At 50.5% G+C, this 21969-nt stretch overlaps 1 protein-coding gene across 2 annotated transcripts in view; it reads left to right on the forward strand.

Annotated features, from left to right (window-relative positions):
• Positions 1–12545: 12545 nt before the first annotated feature.
• The window catches only part of Cmklr1 (chemerin chemokine-like receptor 1), a 42745-nt gene continuing 33321 nt past the window's right edge, over positions 12546–21969 (forward strand). Inside the window, exon 1 of one of the 2 annotated variants that reach the window (XM_075983268.1) lies at positions 12546–12999. The gene's annotated coding sequence lies outside the window, so the exon portion shown is untranslated. The remainder of the gene's footprint in view (positions 13000–21969) is intronic. The other variant, XM_075983250.1, reaches the window with a different exon arrangement.

The following is a 21969-nucleotide window of genomic DNA, read 5'->3' on the forward strand; positions in this document are numbered from 1 at the left end:
TCTTTCCAGCCCCTACTTTTATTTTTATATTAAGATGAACAGAAGATAAATATACCTGGATTATGTAAATGAGCAACGAGGTTTCAAAGAAAAATGTCCTGGTGGTGTGGGATGGACCTCAGACTCCAGATCTGGAAGAAAGCCTTCTTCTACTTCAGGTGTCTTCTTTTATAATGTTCACCAGGCGATGGGCACAGGAGAAAAGTCCATCTGCATGTTTATTAAAAATCTATTTCATTTTGAATTATGTGTGCAAGCACCTGGGTGCAGTGCCTGTGAAGGCCAGAAGAGGGTGTCAGATTCCCTGGAGTCAGAGTTACAGTTGGATGTGAGCTGCCATGTATGTGCTGGGACCTGAACTTGGGTCCTTTGGAAGAGCAGTCAGTGTTTTTCATTGCCGAGCCATCTCTCCAGCCCAGCCTATATGCTTTCCTATAGGTAGATACTTCATACATTGTACAGTCACTATAGTGTGCTGTGATTGATGTATCCCACAGTTTGTCCAAGGAAAGTAAACAATTCAATTGTTTTTATCAAGTTCTCAAAATTAACAGTCAACACCACAATCAATTTTATAACATTTTCATTGGCTCAGAAAGAAATCTTGTATATAAAAGCAGTCGTTCCCTAGTTCTTCCCAGTTCCAGGCAGTCATTAACCTACTTTCTTTCTCTATTAGCCCTTCCTCTATAAACTCTGTAATTTCCTCTATCATCTGCCCTTAATTCTTCACATAAATAGAACTTCGCACCGCCTGGCCCTTGGCTTACTCATGTCTGCAAGATGCATCTGTACTCTGCTCCTTTTTATGCCAAAATAATACTCCACTGTGTAGATATTCTTTCTGTTCATCTATTGACAGACATTTGCATTATTTCTCCCTTTGGGTTATCATAAATAATTCAACTGGGAACATTTGTGTACAAGTTTTTGCTTGAACATACAGTTTTATTAAAGAGTACAGTTGTAGGGTTATTGTTGTTTTGGTTTTATTTTTACCCGCCAGAGGGGCCACACCATTTCCCAGTCCTGTTGGCAGTGTGTGGGAGGCACTGTGTGTAGCATCTTGGTGAGATTGAGGTGGTTTCCCTGGTGATCTGTGATGTCAATGCCCCTATGTTATGAGCTGTGAGTCCTTGTTAAGCCTTTCCTGCAGCCTCTGTTTAGATTCTCTGCCCCCTTGAAAACTAAGCGATTGGCTTGCTTGCTCCCCCGCCCCTACACTGAGTTATAGAAGGCCTTCACAGTCTCCATGTGAGCCCCTTAATGGACAAACTGTAAATACATCCTTCAACTCTAGAGGTGGTCCTTTCCGTTTTTTGGATGCATCCTTGGGAGCTTTTAATCTTTTTTTTTTTTTTTTTTTTTTTTTTGTGAATTCTCCAGAGTCTTTCAGGGCATGGTTTTGAGATCTGAGTTTACATTTACCATAGGAATGCAGTTGGGACACAGATAACAACGTAATCATGGTTTTACTAACATCTGCCATTTACCACATGGTTTCCGGCATCTTTGCTATTGTCAGTATATCGGATCATAGATTAGTAATCTTTTCTACTATGATAACAGAGTTCTATTATGAATACATCCCCATGAGTCAGTCTTGTTGGTCAGATGGAGGACGCAGTGGGGATTAAGCCCAGGGTCTGTATACACTGGGCGAGCATTCTGTTACTAAGCGACACTCCAGCCTTCCACAAATAAATCTTGATGCATCGGTCTGGTGGGTTTCTCAGAGTACAGGAAGTGAATGCGCACAGCCTAAGCCAGTGTTGGAAGACTCCCAGCCTTGGAGCCTCCTCCATCACCCACCATGGCTTCACTAGAGACCTGTGGCTGCCTCCTTTGGTGCTCCTGTTTACCAAAGAAAAAGATGATTCTTCCATCACAGCTTTGGTTTTTTTTGTTTTTTGTTTTAATTCCTGCTTGGGCTAGGCTCAGCTGTGACACAGTATGGTGTGGAGGAGATAAAGCAGGCTAATCAAGGCACCTCTGGGTAGAGGAGCTTGCCAAGTTAAATCTTGGAATTCCTTTAGATAGATAACAGTTTTATTCTTTTCTGTTCAGATAGCAATCCTCAGGAGTGAGCAGTGTCACGTAGCTCAGGGAGCCTGCTCATCCCAGAGGTGCTGACACTACAGGCTCACTCCTGCCGACAGTGTCATGGGTGCTCATACTACAGACTCGCTCCCGCTGACAGTGTCATGGGTGCTGGTGCTACAGGCTCTCTCCTGCCGACAGTATCATGGGTGCTCATACTACAGGCTCTCTCCTGCCGACAGTATCATGGGTGCTCATACTACAGGCTCTATACATCCACCTATCTACCCATACATATACACGCTCACCCGTCTATCCACCCACAATCCATCCATCCATTAACCCATCCATCCATCTATTCGTCATCTATCCACCCATCCATCCATCCACCCATCGATCCACCCATCGATCCACCCATCCATCCATCCATCCATCCATCCATCCACCCACCCACCCACCCATCCATCCATCCATCCATCCATCCATCCATCCACCCACCCACCCACCCACCCATCCATCCACCCACCCACCCATCCACCCACCCACCCATCCATCTGCCCATCTATCTGTATACTTACACTGTCTTGGGTTTCTATTGCTGCAATAAAGACCATGGCCAAATTCAACTTATGGAGGAAAAAGTTTATTTCACTTATCATAGTTCATCAAAGGCAGTTCAGGAACTCAAGCAGGGTAGGATCCTGCAGGAGCTGATGCAGAGGCCATGGAGGGGTGCTGCTTATTGACTTGCTCTTCATGGCTTGTTTAGTCTGCTTTCCTATAGAACCCAGGACCACCAGCGCAGGGATGGCACTGCCCATAGTGACCTTGGCCCTCCCATAGCAATTAATTAATTAAAAAAAATGTCCTATTGGTTTGCCTATAGCCCAGTCTTATGGAGGTATTTTCTCAATTGAGGTTCACTCCTCTCAGATGACTCCAGCTTATAACATGCTGACAAAAAACTAGCCAGCAACCTACCAATTTGTCCACCCTCCCACCTATCTATCCATCCACTTAACCACCCAATCATCCATTCATCCACCCATCTACCCACCCACCCATCCATCCATCCGTCCGTCCGTCCGTCCGTCCGTCCGTCCGTCTGTCCGTCCATCTATCATTCATCCACCTAATCATCCATTCACCCATCTATCCAAACATCCAACCATCAAACCAACCAACCAAAAACATCCAACCAATCAAACAATTATTCCTACATACAGCAAAGATCCCACAAATATATATCACGTGCCAGCTGTATTACTAAGGGTTGGCTGCTCAGATATGAATCTGATTCATGGTTTCATACTTAAAGTTGTTTGAAATTCTAGTGCCCTTTAGAAAATCTAATGAAACTGTTGGATTTCCTTCCCAGAAAGCCTTGTGGCCCACAGGCACAAACACAATTTTGTGTGTATGACTCCCCTTCAGACCAGCCATAGCTCTCCAGGGGGTCATTACTAGATTAGTGTGTCCGGAAACATTGCTATTCCAGTAAATGAAACAGATGGAGGGCTGGGAGATGGTTCAGCAGGTGAAGTGTTTGCCGTGCAAGCTTGGCGACCTGAGTTCAAATCGCCAGCACCTATATAGAAGGCTGGACATGGCAGCTGGCCGTGAGAACCCAGCACTGAGAGGTAGAGGCAGAGGAACCTAGATTCTTTGAGTGGTTCTGTCTGGAAACAAGCGTACCTGGGATATCTGAGTGCATGATTGATTGTGTTAAGACAGAGCCTCACTAGGCAGGCAGCCCAGGCTAACCAACAATCTCCTGATCCTTCTGAAGTGGCCTCCAGAGTGGGGTTACAGGTATGTGCCACCATCCCCCAGTGGATGCGTTGATTTTGACAGAAGCTGGCTTCTCACCTATCCAAATTCTCAGTGTTCTGGCTCTCCCACAGGTCCAGGGAAGCCAGTGGATGCTCCTTGTGGCCTTCAGTTTGTGGAAGGTCACACAGCCCAGTCATGGCTGGCTGGGATTCTTATGAAGCATATCTAAATTAGTATTGCCCATAAGGGGAACTTTTGTGGGTGAGTAGGTCATAGAGTTGGAGTCCTGCAAACTGGGATTAGTGATGTTATAAAGGATCCCCCACCAGAATCTTTTAACACTGTCACATGAAGCCACAGAGAGAAACTAGACATCCATGGGTAGGCGGTCCTCAGAGGACACAGCGTCTGGGGCCTCTTGGCTTCCAGGACTGTCTCAAGAGATGTGTACAGCGCGTAAGCCCCTCAGTTCATGGCTCGCCATCATATCGGTTAGTACAGCCCACAACTCTCCTGCTTCTACTATTATCTCTACAAAGGAACTCAGGCCCAAAGAGGTGAAGGCATTTACCTAAGTCACACAGCTAACAAAGCGGTGGGGCAGGATTTGAACCCGTGCTCTACCCAGTACATTCCCCACTCACTGTCTTGAGACTGTAGTGACATCCTGGCTCTTGACGAATTAAAATATAGCTCTGCGTTAGGATTCTGGGTTCCTATCGTCAGCTTTGCCCCTTCGGCTCCCAGGTTTCCACCAGAGGGAAGGGGGTACAGGGAGTGGGTTTTCTCAGTGACTGGACCGTCTTTTCATTAGTTCTCCCAGCAGCCCACAGGCAGGGCCACCTGGGTGGGGTGGGGTGACCAGAGATGCTAAGGGCTCAGCTGGTGAGGGTCCTGGGCATGCTCTCCCTGGCCGGGGCCAGTGTGCTAACAGCCCCATCTCTCATGAGCTCTGGGTTTGCCCAAGGTAAGAAAATAAGCCCTGAATCAAGGGAAGGAGGAGGCTGCTTGGGTTTTCAAAACAGAAGCAGCCTCCCTGTTGCTATGAACAAACTTCGTGTTTTCAGAGTTTAAATGTTTTCTTTTAGTGACTCACACACGGAAGCCTGTACCAGAGGGCCAGGGGCCAGGACAACCTGTCTGTAGCCTTTGAAGGCTGGCTGGAGTGGCTGGCATTCGGGAACCCACCCTGCGTCACAGGCAATTCTCCAAAGGTCTCCATGTCTGCAGCAAAGGTGTATTGGTGCACAGTAAGGGAGAGGACTTAAAAGCAGCTGTGCTCCGGTGCTCTGAGGGCTACATTGTCTACCGTGGCCACGCAATTTTGTGCTATTCTGTTTCTAAGGACATGAGTGGCTGTTGACGCACGAGTAGGTACCCAAACGGACTTGGATTAACTTGGCTTTGCCATTTCCTCTTGGGTTCTGCCCTCAGCTGGGGCATGATTTCTGTGTTTATGTAGCTTTGTAGGGTCCGGGTCCAGTCTGTGGACTCTGTGTTCCGGGATCCTGGGCGCGGGGCCTGGGATGGTCTGGGCCTTTGCAGAAACATCTAGGCAGAGGAAGCAGAGGCCGCTCTGGTCGCTCTTGCCCATGTGGCTGTGTGCCACTGGGGAACTGACTTCACCTCTCTGAGCTTCTAACATGGGATAGACATGGGATCTGCCAGGCAGAGTCTGTGATACTGGACGGCAACACTGTCTCAGGGGCTCCAACTCCTCCCAGCTTCTATCAGCTACCGCTGGACCTCCTCACCCTCCCAGGCTCCCAGAGTGAGGGCCCCACAAAGGCCTCAGTCTCTCCATGGAGCACCCGTCTTTATTTGAAGAACACCTGGGCATGGGGCCATGAGGACAAGACTGGTGTGGAAAAGGACACAGAACGGGGTTGTTCTTCAGGTACCCCTTCGGGCTCCATGAAATATGGCCCAAAGTGCCTTGCTGTCACCTGCAAGTGCCACTGTTCCCTTGGGCCTGGTGGGACATGGCCTCCCTAAAACTTTATTCTAGGTTTCAGGAGACTTCCACCTCCCCATTGGTCCTCACTTGGCTATCCCCACTCTGACCACCTTCTCTATCCACCTCTGCAGATGTTTTCCACACCAACTCCCATTTTGCATATGGGAAAACTGAACACCCAGAAGCTTACCTGAGGCCACACCCGGATCATTCCAGACTCTGTCCTAGGTTCCAGACTCATTACCTGGATCATTCCAGACTCTGCCCTAGATTCCAGACTCATTCATTACCCGGATCATTCCAGACTCTGCCCTAGATTCCAGACTCATTACCTGGATCATTCCAGACTCTGCCCTAGATTCCAGACTCATTCATTACCCGGATCATTCCAGACTCTGCCCTAGATTCCAGACTCATTACCTGGATCATTCCAGACTCTGCCCTAGATTCCAGACTCATTCATTACCCGGATCATTCCAGACTCTGCCCTAGATTCCAGACTCATTACCTGGATCATTCCAGACTCTGCCCTAGGTTCCAGACTCCACCCCCAGGTCCAGGCCCTGTCTGCCCAGCTGGCCCCAGTGGTTGCTGGCTTTTGCCATCTGCTAGGCCTTAGACTTCAAATTCCTCCTTAAAACAAGAGCAAAATCAAACCCCAAAAGCATCCATGTTAGTTTGAATGAGAATGTTCTGGGCTCACATGTTTGTATATTTGGTCCCCAGTTGGTGGAACCACTTGGGAAGGATTAAGAGGTGTGGCCTTGGAGAAGATCATTGGGGATGACTTTCGAGGTTTCAAAAGTCTACACCATTCCTGATTAGTGAGCATGCTCTCCCTCCCTCCCTCCCTCCCCCCTCCCTCCCCCCTCCCTCTCTCCCTCCCTCCCTCCCTCCCTCTGCCTCATAGTTACTGTCTCAATGTGTAAGCTCTCAGCCGCTGCTCAGTGCCACACCAGAGCCTATTGCCATGTTCCCCACCACAATGAATCTGTACTCCAACCCTTTGGAACTGTGAACCCAAATGAAATGCTTTCTTTGATAACTTGCCTTGGTCATGGTGTCTTTGTAGCAATAGAAAAGTCGTTAAGACATAAGGTGATACCAGGGAATGAAGTATTACCCGACAATGTGGGTTTCTGGAGGAGTGTGGACACATTTGGGACTTTGGACTAGGAAAGTGGTTGAAAGCTGTAAACTGAGCTCAATGGACCTCAGAAGAAACATGGATGATGGATAGTGCTGAGGGCAATGTGGACCCACCACGTCTATCCATCCACGTCAGAGGGAAGCAATATTAACAACTGGGGGAGAGAACATTCTTGTGATATTTTGACAAAGAGTATGTTCTCTCTCTCTCTCTCTCTCTCTCTCTCTCTCTCTCTCTCTCTCTCTCTCTCTCTCTCTCTCTCTCATTCTGAGACTCTGAGGCTAAATTGAAGAGTTCTGGCATAATGTTGTTGGCAGCGGAGCTTCCAAGACATCCTAGTTTCGACTGTGTTATTTGGTTATTAGTGAGCACTCTTACAAAGAGCTACAATTAAAACAAGCAAGCAGGGTAAAAAGAAATATGGGGCTGGGCGGTGGTGGTGCACGCCTTTAATCCCAGCACTTGGGAGGCAGACTTAGATGGATCTCTGTGAGTTCGAGGCCAGCCTGGACTACAAGAGCTAGTTCCAGGGCAGGCTCCAAAGCTACAGAGAAACCCTGTCTTGAAAAGTTAAAAAAAAAATATGAACTGTACAGTTTGATGGGAAAAACAACAGCAGAGATTGTAATATTAGAGCCAAGTCCTTAAGAAGTTTAAAGATCGGCCTGATGCTAAATTGACTAAAGGGAGAGGTGACCTCAGGGCAGGAGGTCACCCCACCCAGCTAAGCTTCCAACAAGTAAACCGGCAATTCCTAAGGGATTTTAGGCTCCTAAGGAAAACAAAAAAGCAAAGAAAAACTTATTCAACAAAGGAAAGTATCAACAAATCAAAGCTTATGAAATGTAATTCAAGAAGGGGCCCAGGCTCCATCCGAAGCAGGCAGCAGAACTTGGCAGCACTGGACACGTGGTTCTGATTTTAGAGGCATGAAGGATACAGGAGCGAAGGCATTTGTGTAAAAGGTACGTATCAGGGCTGTCCCTGCATGGAGGCTCAGAGAGGCCATTCCACGAAGCTAGGAAGGTGAAGCTGGATTACCTTGGAGACCCCAAGATGTTGGAGATTTCAGATCCATGGGATACCTGCTGAGGAAAACTGCTAACCAGGAGTGGAACAAGCATAGGAGAAAGAAGTGTGTGCAGTCAGCAAAAGTTGAAGGGAGGAGCCATCATCTAAGCTCTTTGACGCTGGACACTGAGCTACAGGACTTGGAGTCTGGGTTTCAGTCTTGCTTTGGTCCAGTATTTCCTCAGACTGCTCTGTTCCCTGCATTTTGGACCGGGCATATTCTGTGCCATTTATACAATTTATACATTGGAAGTATGTGATCTGCTTTTTGAATTTACAGGAGATTACAGTTAAGAGATTGTCTTGCGTCTCAGAAGAGACTTTAGTGTGTGTGTGTGTTTTTTTTTTTTTTTTTTTTTTTTTTGTGAGACAGGGTTTCTCTGTGTAGCTGTGCTGTTGTCCTGGAACTAGCTCTGTGGATCAAGCTGGCCTCAAACTCATAGAGATCCACCTGCCTCTACCTCCAAGTGCTGGGTTTTTAAACAGTATTAAGACTGAACAACTATGGGGACTTTTGAGGTTGGACCGGGGAGTGGGGTGTGCTGTTTGAATGAGAAGGACCAGTCCGTTGCCTCCCTGGGTCCAGTCACTTTCTGTAAGGGAAGGGTTTGAACTGAGGCCAAGCAGAGGGGAGAAGAGAGATGCTGTCAGACAGGTTGGCCCTCTAGGATACTGTGTGACCTTGGGGAAATAACTTGACCACTCTGGTGCTGTGAAATAGAAAGGTTAGAGCAGCTGGCTATTGTGAATGGCGGGTGCATTCTGAGTGGTCAGGCTGTGCTGTGGTTTGTAGTGTCCCTGTTGTGGAGAAGCACTGGGAAGCTCTTCCCAGGGTTAGAGGGAGGAAGGGTGGGGCTTTCAAGGGATAATTCTGTCTGAAGTGTTCCATGTTCGGGGCGACTAATGCCATCATTGCTGACAGGCAGAGCTCAGCCCCCTCCTCCTAGCCCTTCTGTGGCTTCACCTCCGGTTCCCACCACGAGCAGCAGGAAGCCCACCAGACACCACGGTTCCGGACCACTTCCTGCCTTTGGAACCCAGGGCCGCATACACTTCTGATTATGAGTATAGACAAAGACAGGCGGTGACAGACGTAACTGTCACAGGTGATGACAGACGTCCACTGTCACAGGCAATGACAGACGTGTCCACGGTCCACTGTCACAAGCAATGACAGACATGTCCACCGTCCACTGTCACAGGCAATGACAGACATGTCCACCGTCCATTGTCACAGGCGATGACAGATGTGTCCACCGTCCACTGTCACAGGCAATGACAGACGTGTCCACCGTCCACTGTCACAGGTGATGACAGACATGTCCACCGTCCACTGTCACAGGTGATAACAGATGTGTCCACCGTCCACTGTCACAGGTGGTGACAGACATGTCCACCGTCCACTGTCACAGGTGATAACAGACGTGTCCACCGTCCACTGTCACAGGCAATGACAGACGTGTCCACCGTCCACTGTCACAGGCAATGACAGACGTGTCCACCGTCCACTGTCACAGGCAATGACAGACGTGTCCACCGTCCACTGTCACAGGCAATGACAGACATGTCCACCGTCCACTGTCACAGGCAATGACAGACGTGTCCACCGTCCACTGTCACAGGTGATGACAGACATGTCCACCATCCACTGTCACAGGCAATGACAGACGTGTCCACCGTCCACTGTCACAGGTGATGACAGATGTGTCCACCATCCACTGTCACAGGCGATGACAGATGTGTCCACCGTCCACTGTCACAGGCGATGACAGACGTCCACTGTCACAGGCAATGACAGACGTGTCCACCGTCCACTGTCACAGGCAATGACAGACATGTCCACCGTCCACTGTCACAGGCAATGACAGACATGTCCACCGTCCACTGTCACAGGTGATGACAGATGTGTCCACCGTCCACTGTCACAGGTGATAACAGATGTGTCCACCGTCCACTGTCACAGGCGATGACAGACGTCCACTGTCACAGGCAATGACAGACATGTCCACCGTCCACTGTCACAGGCGATGACAGACATGTCCACCGTCCACTGCCACAGGCAATGACAGATGTGTCCACCGTCCACTGTCACAGGCAATGACAGACGTGTCCACCGTCCACTGTCACAGGTGATGACAGACATGTCCACCGTCCACTGTCACAGGTGATGACAGATGTGTCCACCGTCCACTGTCACAGGTGATGACAGACGTGTCCACCGTCCACTGTCACAGGTGATAACAGATGTGTCCACCGTCCACTGTCACAGGAAATGACAGACGTGTCCACCGTCCACTGTCACAGGCGATGACAGACATGTCCACCGTCCACTGTCACAGGTGATGACAGACATGTCCACCGTCCACTGTCACAGGTGATAACAGATGTGTCCACCGTCCACTGTCACAGGTGATAACAGATGTGTCCACCGTCCACTGTCACAGGCGATGACAGACGTCCACTGTCACAGGCAATGACAGACGTGTCCACCGTCCACTGTCACAGGCAATGACAGACATGTCCACCGTCCACTGTCACAGGCAATGACAGACATGTCCACCGTCCACTGTCACAGGTGATGACAGACATGTCCACCGTCCACTGTCACAGGTGATAACAGATGTGTCCACTGTCCACTGTCACAGGCAATGACAGACGTGTCCACCGTCCAGTGTCACAGGTGATGACAGACGTGTCCACCGTCCACTGTCACAGGCAATGACAGATGTGTCCACCGTCCACTGTCACAGGAAATGACAGACATGTCCACCGTCCACTGTCACAGGTGATGACAGACATGTCCACCGTCCACTGTCACAGGTGATGACAGATGTGTCCACCGTCCACTGTCACAGGTGATGACAGACATGTCCACCGTCCACTGTCACAGGTGATAACAGATGTGTCCACCGTCCACTGTCACAGGTGATGACAGACATGTCCACCGTCCACTGTCACAGGCGATGACAGACGTCCACTGTCACAGGTGATAACAGATGTGTCCACCGTCCACTGTCACAGGTGATGACAGACATGTCCACCGTCCACTGTCACAGGCGATGACAGACGTCCACTGTCACAGGTGATGACAGACGTGTCCACCGTCCACTGTCACAGGTGATGACAGACGTGTCCACCGTCCACTGTCACAGGTGATGACAGACATGTCCACCGTCCACTGTCACAGGTGATGACAGACATGTCAACCGTCCACTGTCACAGGAAATGACAGACATGTCCATGGTCACAGGCGATGAATGTTCATTGTCACAGGCGATGAATGTCCATGGTCACAGGCGATGACAGACGCATCCACTGTCACAGGCAATGACAGACGTGTCCACCATCCATGGTCACAGGTGATGACAGATGTGTCCACGGTCACAGGTGGTGACAGACATGTCCACCATCCATGGTCACAGGTGATGACAGACGTGTCCACGGTCACAGGCGGTGACAGATGTGTCCATGGTCACAGGCAATGACAGACGTGTCCATGGTCACAGGCGATGACAGACGTGTCCATGGTCACAGGCGATGGCAGACATGTCCTATTGTCCAAAACTGTGAGGCTGGGCTCCCTACCCCGGCCTTTGTCCTCCCATCCCCTCTCTTCTCTCCTCCCTCCCTCCATTCTCTTTCCCCGCATCTCTCTCTCCCTCAGTCTCCCCTCAGTCCCCTCCCTCCATTCTTCTCCCCTTCCTTCCTATCTTATTCCCTTCTCTTCATCTTTCTCCTCCCCTCCTTCTCTTTCTCTATTCCCTTTCCTTGTTTTCCTCCCCTTTCCTTTCTGTCCCCTCTCCCCTCATCTCTAAGCAGTTTTAGGCAGCGTGAGTTCAGACCCCGAGGAACTTCAGCTCTGTCCCAGTTGTCAGCCCCAACGTGGCTGCCTGGGCACAACTTCCTTGTCGGCAATGGGTGAGCTGTTCTAGCCACATTCTTAATGGAAGCTCCCACTGTGGGTCACACACACACCAAGGACTGCTATGTCATCTGCAGACCAAGGACTGGGATCAACCTGGTTGGACTGCAGCTCTGCCCTCCGCTGGCTGGGTGGTGTCAAGTAAAAGACTCACCAAGAAACAAGTATAATAAACAAGAATAATAAAAATACCTGTCTGCCAGCGCTGCCGTGAGGAGGATCAAGTACTGAGTGTCTAGACTGTGAAGGTCAGCACTGAGTGCCCAGTACCCTGCCTGGTTCTTGGCTGCTTCAATAATGCCGCTGCTGGTGGTGATGATGTAACCAACAAACTAGGCAATATTAGGTGCTTGGGACAGACTCGGGACGAAAGTTGCTCAGGGAGTTCCCAGTCTGAACATGAGACACCTAGCGGGTGGCCCAGCATGGTCAGTGCCTGCTGTGATGTGGAAACCCAGAGCAGCCTCAAAGAAGGACCTGGAAGTCATCTGTCCACAACAGGGACAGGAATAGCACTCGAACTAGGTACAGCAGATGCGAGAGCCTGGAGTTTGAGACAGATCTTAGAGGGGAGCAGGTCTTCAGGACTTACCCCCAACCCCAGCAGCCTGGTTTCAAGGCTCCATTTGCAGCCCCCAGCGAAGGGGCGGGTCATCCCTAGTGGACTGCTACCACCCAGGAGCGCAGCTTGGCTGGCAGGCTTGGTCTCCTCTAGCGCCCCCACGCCACACAGCTGGCGCCCCCGCCCTCCGCTCGCCGTTTCCTGCTCCTCCCTCCTCTCCCGGCTCCAGCTGTTTGTCCAGCTGAGTTCTGTCCTTGTCCCGCACAGAACTCTGGACAGAGTGCGACTCTTAGGATGTGCCTGGGGACTGTGCTCCGCGGGGCTCAGAGGAAATTTTGCGTGAATAGGAGAAACGGTTCCAAGCAAACAGCCCTTACCAGCACAACTGTGTGACCAGGAGAAGGAAGCCTGAAGCCACAGGAACCACAGGGGACACTGGGGAGAAGGTACCGTGGCGCTTGGCGTTCAGACCTGCAGAGGGCGGGAAGGGTCGCACCGGCGGGGACCATAGCGCTTCTAAAGAGGTGCGTGTCAAGGTTCCCAGGGTTGAGTCAGATCTGAAGAGCGATGCTGGTGCTTGTGAAAAGCAGCATAGCCATAGCGGGTCCATCCTGTTCCGAAACCCGCTGGAAGCCAACTTGTTCCTAACCAGAGGCAGTCACCTACAGGTTCTCCGTGTTCTCCAGGGGAAGAAAAGGTCTTCCTGGGACGCATGTAACTGCTGTTGGGTCTACTTCTCATTTTGTTTTTTATTATTACGAGCAAGACGAGTGAGCAGCTTCGCAATGGATGCTTTATGGAATAGTTGTGCTTTGTGTACTTGTCCTGTGGATACAACTCCATAGGTGGAGATGCCACTCTGTCTCTCTCTCTGTCTCTACCCCCCTCCCCCGTCCAGATGTGCATGCAGAGAGAGGAGAACGTGGGGTCCTTGAGGCAATGTCTCTCACAGACTCAGAGGCTGGCCGGTTTAGGTAGCCTGGCCACCAGGGAACTCCAGCCATCAACTTGTCTCTGTCCTCTAATGCTGGGGTTACAGGCACGTGTGGTCATTCCCAGCTTTTTGTACAGGTGATGGGGATTTGAACTAAGGCCCTAATGCTTGCACAGCAAATGTTCTTACCCAAAGAGCCATCTCCCTATGCTACTTTAAAAATAATAGGTTTGCACTGGGCATGGTGGCACACACCTTTAATCCCAGCACTTGGGAGGCAGAGGCAGGCGGATCTCTGTGAGTTCAGGGCCAGCCTGGTCTGCAGAGCTTCCAGGATAGCTAGAGAAACTTAGTGACACCTGTCTCAAAAAAAATATTTTATTTTTATTGATGTCTACATGTGGCAGTCTCTATGTGGGTTTGTGTGTATAGGTGCAGGTGCCTAAGGAGACCAGGGGGCATCAGCTTCCCCTGGAACTGGAGTTACAGACAGTTGTAAGCTACCATGTGGGTGGCTGGGAATTGAACCTGGGTCCTCTGGAAGAACAGCTAGTACTCTCAACTGCTGAGCCATCTCTCCGGCCCCTCACTACCCATTTTGAGATATGTGACTGTTTGACCGTGACAGTTTCTGCCTGCTTAGGGGGTCTCTCACTGGGATCCTGGGCTTGTTGGTTAGGCTAGGCTGGCTGGCCTGGGAGCCCTGTGGATCCTCCTGCTTCCGCCTCCCTAGTACTGGCCTTACATGTATGTACCACCACATCTGCTATTTATGTGAGTTCTGTGCTGGCAGAACAGGCCACCTCTCAAGCACTGAGCCGTCTCCCTGACTTTCTATAGTGGGTCATAGAAAATAGACAGACTCACTTGTGTGAGCCTCCCTTCTCCCCACCATGTTCATATTTTCTTATTGATATCTAAAAGTTCTTTGCATATGGAAGACAGGAGCCGTTCGGCCAAGTTCTGCCTGAAAGCATTGCACTGCCTTTGCTTCCATCCTGAGGCATTTACAGCGAGGGAGCTCTGGTACAGAAATCACCGCCTACAGCCACCCAGGAGCGGCCTGGAGAGTTTGATGTCCCGTGTATGTCTGTGGCTCAGAGAGGGCAGGTTTCAGGTCTGAGGTCACACAGTGAGGAAGTGGTGGAGGAGTTCTTTTGTTTGCTCAGTGTCTTAAGAAAGCCCCAATTCCCCTTTGCTTCCCTCTCCTTCCCCTTTCCAAGAGGATCTGTGGTTCTTGCTTCTGTCAAAAAAAGGCAAGATCGGCTTTGTACCTTGCTGCTGCGGTGTGCCTGGCCGGGTCAGACTGTGGAAGGGGTTGACTCAGCAATCTCCTTCAAAAGGTTTGGCTTAAACCTGTGAGGTGCCAGTCTCCGAGAGCCAGGGGTGGTGACTCTGGACTCCCCGACTCTTTGAGGAGTAGATGAACCCCACACGGGGCCTCTTTCTATAAAACTCAACCCTTTTGCTGGTGGAGAAGTCTCTACACCTCTCCCCCACTGGTCCCCCTCCCCCATCACAACTCCTCCCCCATTGTCAATCATCTTGTCTGTCTCTTAGCAACCTGGGAGTCCCTAGACCACAGTTCAGTGTTATGTCTTCTGGGTCCTCCATCCTCTGCATAGGAGTTTATGCACAAGACAGAGTTCCCTGGGTCCAGAGAGAAGTTTCACCGTCTGCAGAGTGGGCTGGGACGATGGACTGTAGTCCCGTCTCTTAGATGTTTGACTATGAAGGACAGCTTGAGTTGGCTTTTCGGTGCTCCACCATGGCCACATGATGAGTAACACCCCCAGTTTGCCGATTAGAAATCCGAGACCTCAGAAGGTCCAAGCATAGACTGCCACAGATTTCACAGGGCTACACGCTACAGAGGTGGGTTAATGCCTCAGATTCCACTTCTGTAAAACGGTGTTCCGAACAGGAGCTACCCTGTAGGATTGTCACAAAGGTTAAATGACAGGACCCGACAGTGCTCAGCAGATGATGCAGATGATGATCCCCTAAGGCTCTGAATATTATTACTTCATATAGCTCTTGGCTTCTGCCTGTGTCATCCATCTGAGCCATATACAGAGGTCGGTATGGTGTACGTGTACACACACACACACACACACACACACACACACACACACACACATGCTCGTGTGGGGAGGGGGTCAGTGCAAATGCTGGATGTCCTCCTCTATCACTGTCCACTGTCCTGCAGTGAGACGGAGCCTGTAACTTAACTGGCAGCTCACTGTTTTGCTAGATGGGCTGGACATCAAACTCCCAGAATATACATGTCTTTGCCCCCCAGTACTGGAGTTATAGACACACAGTCATGTCTGGATTAACGTGGGTTCCAGAGATTTGAACTCGGATTTTTAAGCTTGCAGAGCAAGCTTTCTCACCCTCTGAGTCACCTCCTCAGCCCTCATGGATGTTTCTTAGAGCTCCAGCATCTATGAGTCAGGCTCTCTGAGGGTGAGCCTAGGGCATCTGCGTCAAACGGGCGCCTCGGAGACTTCGATGCCCTTCGTACTTGAGCACGGCTCACAGGAACACTCGAATGTTTTCCTGTTTCGCCCTCTGCCCAGGTTTTTGATGCTTTGCTGTGCATTTGAGTTTCTTTTCCCTTTCTAAGCAAATCTCCACAGACCTCCGTGGAGCCACACGCTCTGTGTCAGCAGCTGAGGCCAGGAGGCTGTGTGGAGAAGTGAAACTGCCTTATGGGACACAGCGTGTATGATCGGACCTGTTCCCCCCAGTTTGCAGTTACTTTAAGCGGCAGAATTCGCTTATTGAAGTAAAGCAGATGGGAAGAAACAAACTGCAAACCAATAAAAACACGGTTTCTCCACAAACAGAAGGGCGGCCCACTAGAGAGGCCCCACGGCTCTGCAGGGTAGGCTGCAAACTCCATGGGTATCAAGAGATGCATGTCCCAGAAGTTTGCTGGACCTGTGTGATCACAGGAGAGGCATTCCCATTGTCTGGCCGTTACTGAATTCCCGGCAGGAGGAGACTGTGCTGTATAAGTTTGTGTGAGCTTCAGGGACAAATAGACCCAAGCACACTTACTGCCCCAAACACGGAAGAGACAGCACAAGGCAGCCAGCTCTTTTTATCTTCTGGTTCTCTCACTAAGACCTTTTTTTTTCTTTACTATTTTCCCCGTGAGTCTTATCATGTTTCCCAGGCCATTTCTATACTTCTGGGCTCAAATAATTCCCCTGCCTCAGTTACCCAAGTGCCTGGGATGGCAGGTGCACAGCGCAATGCCTGGCATAAGGGACATGCTTCAGAGTGGAAGATCCCCTGCCCTAGGGAGTCAGTGACCCACCTGGCAGCTCCACGCTCCCATTGGTGACATTCTGGTTGGCCCAGTGGTAGATGGGAAAGTGTGAAGGTGTCTGATGGCCTGGCTCGATTCTTCCTCCTGGGAACCTCTGCGAGGTAGTCTCCTGCCTCCCATTGAAGTGAGGTGCTGATCGGCTAGGTGACATTCCAGAAGCTCTTGATGGGGTTAACCTGTGTCCCACAGGACCCACAGGTTCTGGTGTCCCACAGGTGGCCCTTTCTATGCTACCTCCAGAGGGAGGCGCTGAGCCAGCCCTGGGGTGCAGGGAAAGGGCTGTTTGTGGCATCCTCTTTGTGCTGCTTCCGGATTCAGGGCCCTGTGCTGTTTCTGGGTTCGGTCAATAGTGGGACACCGGGCAATTTATTTATCTCAGAGTCTCAGCATTTTCGCAGCAAGGGTCACAAGTGAGATTGGAAAAGAGCTACGCTGCTGGATGGAATGGAGGTGCAGTTTGTATGATGCAGCTGTCTTAGAAAGAAATGCTTGCAACTGAAGTCAACAGCTGGCAGTGGCTTGAGCAGGCTGCTGCAGGATTCAGCTCTCAGCCTTGCCCCTTGACCTAACCCTAACCCTAACCGATCCCAATTGTGGGACCAGATACTCCGATAGGCACAGAGGGCTGAGTACATTGTGTGCCTCTCTGAGGAAGCCCGGACTTGGAAATGCGCTTGGGCAGATCTGAGCAGCCTTTGGCTCCAGCCTGGGACCTCTGCCTGGGCTCTGGTGGGGGTGCCTGGGTGTCCTCTCCACATGCTTTGGAAATGCTGGAAGTACCCACAGCTGAGTCAGCAGGGCTCAGAATCACTTCTGCTTTCTTGGGGGTACAGGTTCTGAGTTCTCAGCCCAGGCTGGTGATGGGGCAGTTCTTGTGCAAGGAGGTGGGTGGTCAGGAAATCAATGCATAGAATGGCTGGGCACACCCAGCATTTCCCTGGGGCTCAAGGATGGCAGGGGCAGTGAGCGCATGAGGAGAGGCTGCTGAGGGATGGTGTTAGCGGACCCTGCATTGCAAGCCTGTGTTCCGGTTCAGCTCCTTGGCCTCAGTCTCTTCCTCTCAGAGCTGCTTAGGTTGCCCTGCTCTTTGGTCTGTAGTCCACGCTCAGTGAGCAGCCCAGGGTCGTGGTTAAGGACAGATGCTCACCCCTGTTGCATGAACTTATCAGAACAGTCCCCAGAGTCCGAGTCCCTCCGTGAGAGAGGGATGGGTGTGGGTGCCATCCTAGTTTTTTTCTTACTGTGACAAACACCCTGGCCAAAAGCAACTTAGGAGAAGAAAGGATTTATTCAACTCACAGTTCCAAGTTATAGTCCATCACTGAGGGGAAGTCAAGGCAGGAACTCACGCAAGCTGGTCACATCCCAGCCATTGCCAGGAGTGAAGAGTAAAGCTGTCCTTGCTACTTACATATTCTCACAATGGGCTGGGTCAATTAACAATCAGGACAGTGACCCACAGACACAACCACAGGCCCAGGACAGTGGTCCATAGACACAACCACAGGCCCAGGACAATGATCCATAGACACAACCACAGGCCCAGGACAGTGGCCCACAGACACAACCACAGGCCCAGAACAGTGGCCCACAGACACAACCACAGGCCCAGGACAGTGGTCCATAGACAGGCTCACAGGTCAGCCTGGCAAAGATAATTCCTCATGAAGATTTTCTTCTCAGGCTCACCAGTTAAGTATGCTTCCTGCTCTTTCTGAGGACCTCATATGATTCCCAGAACTCACAGTGGATGGCTTGAGGCACGTGTAGTGTAAATCCAGCCCCTGTGTGATCCAGCACCTCTGGCCTTGAGCCACGTGTAATGTAAATCCAGCCCTTGTGTGATCCAGCATTTCTGGCCTTGGGAGGTGCTGTACATACACTTGTAATTAAAAATCTAAAGTGAATGAAAAAAAAAACCCAAAGTCTTTTCCCAGGCGACTCTAAGTTATATCAAGTTAACAATTAGTTTAATCAGCTTCGAGATCACACCTGGCTACCCTGTATGTGGAGCTTCTCTGTGTCTCAGCAACTGCTCCCAAATAACCACTCAGAGGCTTAATATTAACTGTAAATGCTCAGCCGATAGCTCAGGCTTATTACTAGCTCTAACTCTTACATTTTTAATTAACCCATATTTCTTTATCTACCATCAGCCACATGGTAATACTGTCTTTCTTTTTTTTTTAAATTTTATTTATTATGTATACAGTATTCTCAGTATTCTATCTGCATGTATTCCTACAGTCCAGAAGAGGGCACCAGATCTCAGATGGTTGTGAGCCACCATGTGGTTGCTGGGAATTGAACTCAGGACCTTTGGAAGAGCAGGCAGTGCTCTTAACCACTGAGCCATCTCTCCAGCCCCGGTAATACTGTCTTTCAATGTGACACATTCATCTTGCTACTCTCTGCATCTCTCGAAACTCCTGAGACTCCATGCTTCTCCCTCCCAGTGTCCTCAGTCTGGCTGTCCTGCCTATATCTCTTGCCTCACTACCAGTCAGTCAGCTCTTTGGTTAAACCAATCAGTTGTCGCCTTGGCAAAGACACATCTTCACAGTGTACAAAAAGATGACTTCATAACACCACCCCGAAGTCATAGCTGTCAAGTGACTTTCTGCTATCTAAGAACAGGTGCTCCGATTCTGGGGACCAGGATGTGGGCACCTTTGAGGGACTGCCTATCATTACAGGCTAGCCTGAGGGCAACCCAAATGGTAAGAGTTCTGGGCCATTTCTCTGAGGAGCACAGCAGGGAGCAAAGAGCACCAATGTGGGTGGGGCTGAGGCAGGCATAAGGAGAGGGCAGGTCTGATCTCAGCTCTGGACTCTGGCACTGAGGTGGGTTTGGGTCCCTGCTTTAGCGGGTAGGAGCTACTGACTGCAAGTGACTGTGCTCTTGTGGAAGAGGTGGTGGTAAGATGCAGTCAGGTTTGCTGGTAGGTTTGTCAGTGAGGTCACGTGCCAACTGAGGAGGTAACCAGTTGCCCAATCAGGCTTGTCCTCTGCCCGATCTCAGGTTCTCAATCTCGGTCCCCTCAGTATAAGAGCATTGGCTGCCAGGCAGTGAGGCTCTCTCTTTGTCCCTGCCCATCCCCCACCAAAGGAATGGACCCCAGGGAGTCTCACATGTAATGCGGTTGCCCTAACTCTGAGCCAGACCTCAGCCTCAGCCCTGGTTTCTCTTTTCTCTTTCCCCTCCCCTAGGGGATGAGAGAGGGTGGGTGAGAGGCCTAGAGGGTCTCACTAAGTTGCCCAGGCTGGCCCTTGAACTCACTTTCTAGGCCAGATAAGTCTGGAACTTGAGATGCCCCTGCCTTAGCCTCCTGAGTAGCTGGAATTACAGACACCACCTCAGTTGGCCACTATACTACGCAAATTCATCAACAACCCCATTTTTCAGGTAGGAAAAATGAGGCAGGGAGGTTGTGGGTGAGCCAAGAGGCAGCCTTCATTCTTGGGCATCTATGAGGCGCCTGCTTTGCTATACGCTCATGGCAGGGAATTTGGGAGGAGCCCATTCTTCCTAAGGAGCTCCTAGCCTCTCAGGAAGACAACTGAAAAGAGAGAGAGCGGGAAGCTTGGAGCACACCACTCCTGGGGTGGGAACACCATCTGCCCATTCGTCAAGGCTTTTTTGACCAAGAACAAATTGTTAGCTGCATCCACACTGGTGTTGGCCAGAGACACTTGGTGGTCAAAGGTTGTAGGAGCAAAGGGGAGATGGCTTTCACAGGAATGGCAGGAAACCAGTCCCCAGACAGGAAGCCCGTCTCTGAGCTGGGTTCAAAGCACAATCTGGCCTCAAGTTGCCCGAAGGGAAGCTGGCAGGAACAGGAGTGAGGGGGAGCGTGGATGGGGAGTGGAAGACCAATGGCTCTGGGGTGTGTGGTAAAGAGAGCAGGGAGCAGGGGGAGGCTGCAGCCTTTGCAGGGCCTTGAAGGCCCCACCCAGTTTTCTGGGTGGCCTGACATGCTCCATTTTACCAGCATGGTATACCCACCCCCTTCAAACTCGGTGCTTACATTTGAAGTTGTGGAAATGGAAGATTCCAGACAACTAGAACTAACTGAGTTTAAAATTTGAAGTCTGGGGCTTTATGTGCTGGGTTGTTGGGCCATAAACCAGACCATCTGCTCTGGCTGGGACAGGGGAACTGTAGGATGTGTGTGTTGGGGGGACACAGGCACAGAGGTGGGAGGTGCTGAGATTGTGTTAGGGTTTTCCGGGTGTGAGCCCTGACCTGCCTGTCGTGTTTGGTGATTCCTTCCCAGCAGGGGCAATACTCTGCCACACACGCTGTGGCCAGTAGGCCTGGCTGGCATCACAGGGTTCTGTGGAAGGGAAGGAGACCAAACCACAGGAGGAATCGCTCTTGAGGGTATGTGGGCACTTTCAGTCTCCTTCATGACATGCGCAGACTCCCAGGATCTGGGTCATGGACAACAGGGTGTCAATCTTTCCAGTACTGTCTTGAGGGACAGCTGCCTTGAGGCCTACCTAGTCCACTTTGGGACTTACCACCTCAGACTGTTCCTGCAATGTCTTTACCACACACTCTCGGGAAATGGGAGGGAGCCCGTTCCACCGTGTGTGACAAGATGGATGGGATGCACTGAGGCAGTGTCCTAGTGACACAGCCTCCATGTCCCGATCTGAGAAATGAGTTGTGACAATAGTTTGGGATGACTTATTGGGAAAAAAATCCTTTAGAAATATTAATGAATGAGTTAATTTTTAGTTTATATAGCTCATTCAAAGAGGTTGGAACTGGGCAGTGGGAATTAGGTTAATTACATCAGTAGGGATGCAGGCTGCTGCCTCTGAGTGCTTGCTTTGATTACTCAGAAGTGCTTAGTCTTGGTGCTAGCTTGACATTGTTTGCATCTTTGTTACTGGCTGATCCTTAGCCACATGGATTTGGTTAGACAGGATGTGGTAGGCAAACTGAACCCCCTTTCAAAAGGAGAGTTTTCTAGAAGCTGTGGTAGTACCCCTGAAAAACCCTAGTAAAACATCAGGTGGCTGACTCTCTAGATGCTTCTGCAACCACCAATATGGCCATCTGGTCTACCCCTGGGGAGGGTAGCAACTGCTTGTTTCCTTGGGCTGTTGTGTGCAGAAACTAGGGACTCCTCTAGATCCCAGCGCCTTAAGGCTAGGGTTCTGTGTTGTTTTCCCAGAGCAATATGCAGAAGTGTGGAATGTGTGTGTCAT

Source organism: Microtus pennsylvanicus, chromosome 1 (genome assembly GCF_037038515.1).
Source record: "Microtus pennsylvanicus isolate mMicPen1 chromosome 1, mMicPen1.hap1, whole genome shotgun sequence".
Taxonomy (NCBI): Eukaryota; Metazoa; Chordata; class Mammalia; order Rodentia; family Cricetidae; genus Microtus; species Microtus pennsylvanicus.